Below are 9,160 nucleotides of genomic sequence, written 5' to 3'. Positions count from 1 at the left end.
CAATAGCTTGACAGTGAGCTCTCATGGAGCCTCACAGATGTGCAGAGCGTTGTTAAGACTCTCCAACACCAAACTTAGAGTTTGGATATGGGAGTTCAACACCAAACTTAGAGTTTGGTTGTGGCCTCCCAACACCAAACTTAGAGTTTGACTGTGGGGGCTCTGGTTGACTCTGCTTTGAGAGAAGCTTTTCAAGCTTCCTATCCATGGTTGCAGAGGGAGATCCTTGAGTTTTGAATACAAGGGAGTTCTCATTCCATTGAAGGACTATTTCACCTCTGTCAACGTCAATCATAGCTCTTGCTGTGGCCAGGAAAGGTCTTCCTATGATGATAGATTCATCCTCTTCCTTTCCAGTATCCAGGACTATGAAATCAGCAGGGATGTAAAGGCCCTCAACCTTTACTAACACGTCCTCTACTTGTCCATAAGCCTGTCTTCTTGAGCTGTCTGCCATCTCTAATGAGATTTTAGCAGCTTGCACCCCATAGATTCCCAGTTTCTCTATTACAGAGAGGGGCATGAGGTTTATTCCTGAACCAAGATCACACAGAGCCTTAAAGATCATGGTGCCTATGGTACAGGGTATTATGAACTTTCCAGGATCCTGTCTCTTCTGAGGCAATGTCAGTTGATCCAGATCACTTAGTTCGTTGATGAACAAGGGAGGTTCAACTTCCCAAGCATCAATGCCAAACAATTTGGCATTCAGCTTCATGATTGCACCAAGAAACTTGGCAGTTTGCTCTTCAGTAACATCCTCATTCTCTTCAGAAGAGGAATACTCATCAGAGCTCATGAAGGGCATAAGGAGGTTCAATGGAATCTCTATGGTCTCTAGATGAGCCTCAGAGTCCTTTGGTTCCTCAGAGGGAAGCTCCTTATTGATCACTGGACGTCCCAGGAGGTCCTCCTCCTTGGGATTCACGTCCTCTCCTCTCCTCAGAGGTTTGGCCATGGCGCTTATGTCAATGGCCTTGCACTCTCCTTTTGGGTTCTCTTCTGTATTGCTTGGGAGAGTACTAGGAGGGATTTCAGTGATCCTTTTACTCAGCTGGCCAACTTGTGCTTCCAGATTTCTAATGGAAGACCTTGTTTCATTCATGAAACTTACAGTGGCCTTAGATAGATCAGAGACTAGATTTGCTAAATTAGAAGCATTTTGTTCAGAGTTCTCTGTCTGTTGCTGAGTTGATGATGGAAAAGGCTTGCTATTGCTAAACCTGTTTCTTCCACCATTATTAAAGCCTTGTTGAGGCTTTTGATCCTTCCATGAGAAATTTGGATGATTTCTCCATGTTGAGTTATAGGTGTTTCCATAAGGTTCACCTAAGTAATTTACCTCTGCTATTGCAGGGTTCTCAGGATCATAGGCTTCTTCTTCAGAAGATGCCTCTTGAGTACTGTTGGATGCAGCTTGCATTCCATGCAGACTCTGAGAGATCATATTGACTTGCTGAGTAAATATTTTATTCTGAGCCAATATGGCATTCAGAGTATCAACCTCAAGAACTCCCTTCTTCATAGGCGTCCCATTACTCACAGGATTCCTTTCAGAAGTGTACATGAACTGGTTGTTAGCAACCATGTCAATGAGTTCTTGAGCTTCTGCAGGCGTTTTCTTTAGGTGAATGGATCCACCTGCAGAGGTGTCCAGTGACATCTTTGATAGCTCAGATAAACCATCATAGAATATATCCAGGATGGTCCATTCTGAAAGCATGTCAGAAGGACACTTTTTGGTCAACTGTTTGTATCTTTCCCAAGCTTCATAGAGAGATTCACCTTCTTTCTGTCTGAAGGTTTGAACATCAGCTCTAAACTTGCTCAGCTTTTGAGGAGGAAAGTACTTGGCTAAGAAAGCCGTGACCAGCTTATCCCAAGAGTTCAGGCTGTCTTTGGGTTGAGAATCCAACCATAATCTAGCTCTGTCTCTTACAGCAAAAGGGAAAAGCATGAGCCTGTAGACTTCAGGATCTATTCCATTAGTCTTAACAGTATCACATATCTGCAAGAATTCAGTTAAAAACTGAAAAGGATCTTCAGATGGAAGTCCATGAAACTTGCAGTTCTGCTACATCAGAGAAACTAATTGAGGTTTCAGCTCAAAGTTGTTTGCTCCAATGGCAGGAATGGAGATGCTTCTTCCATGTAAATTGGAATTAGGTGCAGTAAAGTCACCAAGCATCTTCCTTACATTATTATTAATTTCGGCTGCCATCTCCTCTGCCTGTTCGAAAATTTCTGAAAGGTTATCTCTGGATTGTTGTATTTTAGCTTCTCTTAATTTTCTCTTCAGAGTCCTTTCAGGTTCTGGATCTGCTTCCACAAGAATGTTCTTATCCTTGCTCCTGCTCATATGACAAAGAAGAAGGCACAGAAAAATAATAATAATAATGGAGATCCCTTATACCACAGTATAGGGATCCCTGTGTGAGTGGAAGAAGAGGGGGAGACAAAGAATGTAATATAATGGAAGAAACACAACTGTGAGAATGGAAGAGATGTGAGATGAGATGTTAGGATATGAATGAATAAAGAGAATAGGATGGGGGAGGCATAATTTTCGAAAATTATTTTGAAAAGGAGTTACTGATTTTTGAAAATTGGTTTTTGAAAATTTGTTAGTATTTTTCGAAAAAAAATTTTTTGAAATAAAAATAAAAATAAAAATAATTAGTTAATTAAAAAGAAATTTTTGAAAAAGGGGGAGATATTTTCGAAAATTAGAAAGAGAGAATTAGTTAGGTGGTTTTGAAAAAGTTAAGAAACAAACAAAAAAGTTAGTTAGTTAGTTGAAACAAATTTTGAAAAGATAAGAAGTTAGGAGGTTAGAAAAGATATTTTGAAAAGATATTTTTGAAAAGATATGATAGAAATTAGTTTTTGAAAAAGATTTGATTTTTAAAATCTCAATTAATGACTTGATTCATAAAAAAATCACAAGATATGATTCTAGAACTCAAAGTTTGAATCTTTCTTAACAAGTAACAAACTTTCGAAAATTAATGTTTGAATCAAAACATTAATTGATTATGTTATTTTCGAAAATTATGATATAAAAATAAGAAAAATATTTTTGAAAAATATTTTTGGAATTTTCGAAAATAACTAAGAATTTTGAAAAAGATTTGATTTTTGAAAAAGATTTTGAAAAAGATAAGATTTTCAAATTGAAAATTTGATTTGACTCATGAGAAACAATTTGATTTTAAAAATTTTTGAAAAAGTCAATCCAAATTTTCGAATTTGATGAGAGAAAAAGGGAAAGATATTTTTTTGATTTTTGAAATTTTTATGAAAAACATGAAAAATATGCAATGCATGAAATTTTTAGATCAAAACAATGAATGCATGCAAGAGTGCTATGAATGTCAAGATGAACACCAAGAACACTATGAAGATAATGATGAACATCAAGAACATATTTTTGAAAAATTTTTAATGCAAAGAAAACATGCAAGACACCAAACTTAGAATTCTTTAATGCTTACGCACTAAGAATTCAAGAATGCATATGAAAAACAACATACAACACAAAACAAAAAATCATCAAGATCAAACAAGAAGACTTACCAAGAACAACTTGAAGATCATGAAGAACACTATTAATACATGATATTTTCGAAAAAATGCAAGATGCATATGCAATTGACACCAAACTTATAACATGACTCAAGACTCAAACAAGAAACACAAAAATATTTTTTTGATTTTTATGATTTTCTAATTTTTTTGGATTTTTATTTTATATTTTTCGAAAAGTTATTTAGAAAAAGGAAAAATAAGGATTCCAAAATTTTTAATATGAATTCCAGGAATCTTACCATGTTAGTCTTAAAGCTCCAATCAAAGGGTCTGGCATGGCTTAACAGCCAGCCAAGCTTTAACATATAATTACATGGGCTGGAGTGATTAGTTGAATACCAATCCCAAAGTAGTTTGGGTATGGCTTTACAGCCAGATATGATTCAACATATTTCATGAAACACTAGAATTCATTCTTAAAAATTTTGAAGCCATAGAATAATTTATTTTTGAAAACATTATTTTTAGTAAATTTTTTTTTTTTCGAAAACAAGTGAGGAATTTTTGAAAGATTTTTGAAAATTTTTTGAAAACAAAACAAAAAGAAAATTACCTAATCTGAGCAACAAGATGAACCGTCAGTTGTCCAAACACGAACAATCCCCGGCAACGGCGCCAAAAACTTGGTGCACGAAATTGTGATCTCCAGGCTCGAACTAATCCTGGTAATGGCTCCAAAGCTTGGTGCTCTGATCTTAATTCATAATTGTCACAACTTCGATACAACTAACCAGCAAGTGCACTAGGTCGTCCAAGTAATACCTTACGTGAGTAAGGGTCGAATCCCACGGAGATTGTTGGTATGAAGCAAGCTATGGTCACCTTGTAAATCTCAGTCAGGCAGATAAAAAACAGTTATGGAGTTTTCGAAATTAATATTAAAATAGGGATAGAGATACTTATGTAATTCATTGATAGGAATTTTAGATAAGCGAATGGAGATGCTTTTTGTTCCTCTGAACCTCTGTTTTCCTGTTATCTTCATCCAATCAGTCTTACTCCTTTCCATTGCTGGCTTTATGCAAGGGCATCACCGTTGTCAGTGGCTACATCCCCTCCTCTCAGTGAATAATATGCTCACGCACCCTGTCACGGCACGGCTATTCATCTGTCGGTTCTCGATCATGCTGGAATAGGATTCACCCTCCTTTTGCGTCTGTCACTAACGCCCAGCACTCGCGAGTTTGAAGCTCGTCACAGTCATTCAATCATTGAATCCTACTCAGAATACCACAGACAAGGTTTAGACCTTCCGGATTCTCTTGAATGCCGCCATCATTCTAGCTTACGCCACGAAGATTCTGGTTAGGAGATCTAAGAGATACTCATTCTAGCTTATTTCATGTAGAACAGAAGTGTTTGTCAGGCAAGCGTTCATAAGGGAGAAGGATGATGAGCGTCACACATAATCATCACCTTCATCACGTTCTTGGGTGCGAATGGATATCTTAGAAGCGAAATAAGAAGAATTGAATAGAAAACAGTAGTTCCTTTAGATGATGTTTCTATCCTCCATCATCTCTACTACATTGCAAGTAATAGTATTCGGATGGCCAACCATGGTGTGGCCTTGTCTCAATTCATCCAGGACTCCCCGGTTCATGCGACCAAGGCCTCTATGGAGGATGCCAAATCTGAGTATGATAGAATAAAAAGTCTGAAGGACGAGCTTGATGCCAGGGTTGGTAAGCTGGAAATGAATGTTGAGAAGGAGAATACTCGGGCTACCGCTGCAGAGGCGACCGCAAATCTGGCTGAGGAGGCGGCTAAGAAATACAAAGAGAGTTATACCCGCACCTATGGCGAACTCTTGGAGACTAACGAGAGGCATCAATCTGCCCAAGATGATTATGCCGAGCTTCAGGGACATATGGTGAATGGTATGACTAACATGTATGAGATCCTAAAGGCTCAGGTCCGAGTTCTTGCTCTCGAGGCCGATCTCTCCCTTTTTAGCATGGATAATGTGGTAGAGGATGGCAAGATTGTGCCGGCTCTAGATGATGATAATGAGGGTCCTCCTCTTGTGCCACCCTCTAAGGCTTCTGCAGCTTCAGCTTCTCCGACTCCTTCCGCTGAGGTGGTCCCTCCCGAGCCTAAGCTTGATGTGGAGATTCTGAACGGGCCGGATGGAGTTGTCAATGCTACCCCGATCTCGACCATGCCTCCTACTCCTCCTCCCAAGGATGTTGCCCCCGGGGCGAATTTGGATCCCCTATAACTTGTTGTTTTCCTTTTTTATGCTTGTGTACTGGTATAGTCCGACGTGTGGACTTTGAACTTGTTTTTTGTAAGTCTCTGTGATGACTCTTTTGATACTTGGTTGCTTCCTAGCAACTCTTACTTTTAAAAGACAACACTTTAAACTCCTGGGCTTCCGTTTAGGGAGCCTTTGAGTCTTTAATGTTTTAATCTGAAAGATGTGTTTTGCTGATATGTCAACCTTTGGCGAGTTACTTGATGTTTGGAGGTTGTTCCTTTATTACTTTTTCTATCCTTGCAATCCTTGCAGATTTCTTAGAGGTTTGGTACTTCCCGGTCCGACCTCTTTTTGAGTGGTAGTGTGGTTTTTCTACCCTTTCCCTTTTGGATCACACGTTGCTTTTGAGTTTGTGTTAACAACCCCTCTGTTTTGGCGAAGTTATCCTTGTGGCTTAGTATCCAGGCTTTTTAGTGACCTGTCCAATAACTTTTTAGAGTTCTTTGTATAGAACCTTTTTAGTTTGTTCGGATAACTTTGTAGACTTGTTTTGAGATCGTGCTTTCTTTGAGTGGAGTTGTACCCTTTTAGCTAAGCACTTTTTGAGCCTTAAGTCGTTTTTCAACCTTTTTGGCTTTTTGAAGTCGTACTTGTTTCTTTAGGTCGTGCCTCTTCTTAGCTGACGTCGACCTATGTAACTTTGTCGCCCGAGCTTTTAGTCATATTCCAACAAGTTTTTAGGTAGTGTTCCGAAGGGGAACCTTTTCTTTATAGCTTGTTCGGATGACTTTTTAGCTCCGTTTTTGTGCTCTTGCTTTAAGTAAGATCCTTTTTAGGACTTTGTACCTTTTTAGCTAAGCACTTCAGGCCCTGGTTTTTGAACCTTTCTTTGGCCTTTCTTGTCCCTTTTTAGTGATCCTTTCACTGGTCCGACTTCTCTGTTGGGCCTTCTCAAGTTATTTTCAGTAATCTCATGTTAGTCAGACCTCGTCAGACCACTTCTTCTGGGTTACTTTTTATAACTTCTTGCATTATCTTGCTTCTATCGCTTCACCTTGCCGACCTCTTTTAATCAGCGATGAATTTCACATTTTATGAACTTAGAATAATGCATCTTGGTAGGAAACTTTTTAGGGAATTGACGACTTTCATTCAAATAATAATTATGAGATAAAAACATAAATAAGAATGTACATGAGAGTGCTTACCCTTCTAGGTCAAGCAGCTTCTTAGATCTTGGCCTGGCACCTCATTAAAAAACATTTTTAAGAAAAAGATTGCGCCTTTACAGGCATGCCATGACATTGGCAGCTCTCGCCCTTCGAGGTCGGACACCTTATAGTAGCCTTTTCCTAGTACTTCTACAACTCGGTATGGTCCCTTCCAGTTAGCTACTAGCTTCCCTTCTCTTGATCGACCTGCTCCGATATCATTTCGGGTTAAGATGAGGTCGTCAGTGGCGAAGCTTCATTGGACTACCTTCTGATTGTACCTTAAAGTCATCCGATGCTTTAGCGCTTCCTCTCTAATCCGAGCTCTTTCTCGGACTTCTTGAAGTAGGTCGAGCTCTTCCCTTTGAGCTTGGGAGTTGGTATCTTCATTGTAGAGGATCATTCTGGGAGATCCTTCTTCTATTTCCATGGGAATCATTGCCTCTAGTCTGTAAGCAAATTGAAAGGGTGATTCTCCAGTGGTGGAATGTGGTGTTGTTTGATATGCCCATAGGACTTGTGGGAGCTCTTCAGCCCAAGCTCCCTTTGTGTCCTGTAACCTTTGCTTTAACCCGGCCAATATGACTTTTTTGGCGTCTTTTGCCTATCCGTTGGCCTATGGGTGTTTGGTGCACAGAAAACTTTATACGCACGTTCATAATCTTAATTCTTTGTCACAACTTCGCACAACTGACCAGCAAGTGCACTGGGTCGTCTAAGTAATAAACCTTACATGAGTAAGGGTCGATCCCATGGAGATTGTCGGCTTGAAGCAAGCTATGGTCACTGGTGCACGAATTGTGAATCACACTTTTCACAACGCGTACCACTGACCAGCAAGTGCACTGGGTCGTCCAAGTAATACCTTACGTGAGAAAGGGTCGAATCCCACGGAGATTGTTGGTTTGAAGCAATCTATGGTTATCTTGTAAATCTTAGTCAGGAAGTCAATTATGTTTATCAGTTGAATTGTGAATAACCAAGAGAGCATAAATTAAAGTTTACTTGTTGTGCAGTAATGGAGAATATGTTGGAGTTTTGGAGATGCTTTGTCTTCTGAATCTCTGCTTTCCTCTGTCTTCTGATTCACGCACGCACGTCCTCCTATGGCAAGCTGTGTGTTGGTGGATCACCGTTGTCAATGGCTACCTTCCATCCTTCCAGTGAAAACTACGCTCACGCGCTCTGTCACAGCACGGCTAATCACCGGTTGGTTCTCGATCCGGTTGGAATAGGATTTACTATCCTTTTGCATCTGTCACTAACGCCCAGCCTTCAGGAGTTTGAAGCTCGTCACAGTCATTCACTCCTTGAATCCTACTCGGAATACCACAGACAAGGTTTAGACTTTCCGGATTCTCATGAATGCCGCCATCAGTTCTAACTTATATCACAGAGATTCTGATTAAGGAATCTAAGAGATACTCATTCAATCGGATATAGAACGGAGGTGGTTGTCAGGCACACGTTCGTGGTTTGAGGAAGGTGATGAATGTCACAGATCATCACCTCCATCACAGTTAAGCACGAATGAACATCTTAGATAGGAACAAGCGTGTTTGAATGGAAAACAGAAATACTTGCATTAATTCATCGAGACACAGCAGAGCTCCTCACCCCCAACAATGGGGTTTAGAGACTCATGCCGTCAGAGAATACAAAGTTTTGATCTGAATTGTCATGAGATACAAAATAAGTCTCTAAAAGTTGTTTAAATACTAAACTAGTAGCCTAGGTTTACAAAAATTGGATAAACTATGATGGATGATGCAGAGATCCACTTCTGGGGCCCACTTGGTGTGTGCTGGGGCCCACTTGGTGTGTGCTGGGCTGAGACTTAAGCAATTCACGTGCAGAGGCCATTTGTGGAGTTGAACGCCAGTTTTTATGCCAGTTTGGGCGTTCAACTCCAGCTTTTGATCCTTTTCTGGCGCTGGACGCCAGAATTGGGCAGAGGACTGGCGTTGAACGCCTGTTTACATCGTCTATTCTTATGCAAAGTATGGACTATTATATATTTCTGGAAAGCCCTGGATGTCTACTTTCCAACGCAATTGGAAGCATGCCATTTCGAGTTCTGTAGCTCCAGAAAAGCCACTTTGAGTGCAGGGAGGTCAGAATCCAACAGCATCAGCAGTCCTTTTTCAGCCTGAATCAGATT

The 9,160-nt window shown here is 39.9% G+C and overlaps 1 non-coding gene across 1 annotated transcript; it reads left to right on the top strand.

The window, feature by feature from the left end:
• The first annotated feature begins 1,721 nt into the window (after window positions 1-1,721).
• Window positions 1,722-1,825, top strand: LOC112753482 (small nucleolar RNA R71). Its single transcript, XR_003177867.1, has one exon. It is a non-coding gene; the product is annotated as a small nucleolar RNA R71 (small nucleolar RNA).
• The last annotated feature ends 7,335 nt before the right edge of the window (window positions 1,826-9,160 follow it).

The sequence above is a fragment of the Arachis hypogaea genome, chromosome 15 (genome assembly GCF_003086295.3).
Source record: "Arachis hypogaea cultivar Tifrunner chromosome 15, arahy.Tifrunner.gnm2.J5K5, whole genome shotgun sequence".
Classification (NCBI taxonomy): Eukaryota; Viridiplantae; Streptophyta; class Magnoliopsida; order Fabales; family Fabaceae; genus Arachis; species Arachis hypogaea.
The sequence above is the reverse complement of the archived record's forward strand: the minus strand, read 5'-3'. Positions and strand labels throughout refer to the sequence as shown.